Source organism: Austrofundulus limnaeus, unplaced genomic scaffold, assembly GCF_001266775.1.
Source record: "Austrofundulus limnaeus strain Quisiro unplaced genomic scaffold, Austrofundulus_limnaeus-1.0 Scaffold206, whole genome shotgun sequence".
Lineage (NCBI taxonomy): Eukaryota > Metazoa > Chordata > Actinopteri > Cyprinodontiformes > Rivulidae > Austrofundulus > Austrofundulus limnaeus.
In genome coordinates this window covers 679,831-680,458 of record NW_013952608.1, presented here as the reverse complement: position 1 = coordinate 680,458, position 628 = coordinate 679,831, and positions in this window count along the sequence as shown.

The following is a 628-nucleotide window of genomic DNA, read 5'->3' as shown; positions in this document are numbered from 1 at the left end:
TCCATCCAGGGACAATATTCTGACTTAGTCCATCCAGGAACAATTATCTGCCTCAGTCCATCGAGGGACAATAATCTGTCTCAGTCAATCCAGGGACAGTAATCTGTCTTATTTCATTCAGGGACAAGATTCTGACTTAGTCCATCCAGGGACAATAATCTGACTCAGTCCATCCAGCGACAATAATCTGTCTCAGTCCATCCAGGGACAATAAACTGTCTCTGTCCATCCAGGGACAATAACCAGATTCAGTCCATCCAGGGGTAATAATCTGTCTCAGTCCATCCAGTGACAACAATCTGACCCAGTCCATACAGGGACAATATTCTGACTTGGTCCATCCAGGACTACAATCTGTCTCAGTCCATCCAGGGACAATAATCTGTCTCTGTCCATCCAGGGACAAAAATCTGTCTCATTCCATCCAGGGACAACAATCTGACCAAGTCCATTTACAGACAATATTCTGCCCCAGTCCATCCACAGACAATAATTTGACTCAGTCCATCCAGGGACAATATTCTGATTTAGTCCATGCAGGAACAATAATCTGTCTCAGTCCATCCAGGGAACCTGACTCAGTCCATCCAGGGACAATAATCTGTCTCTGTCCATCCAGGGACAATAA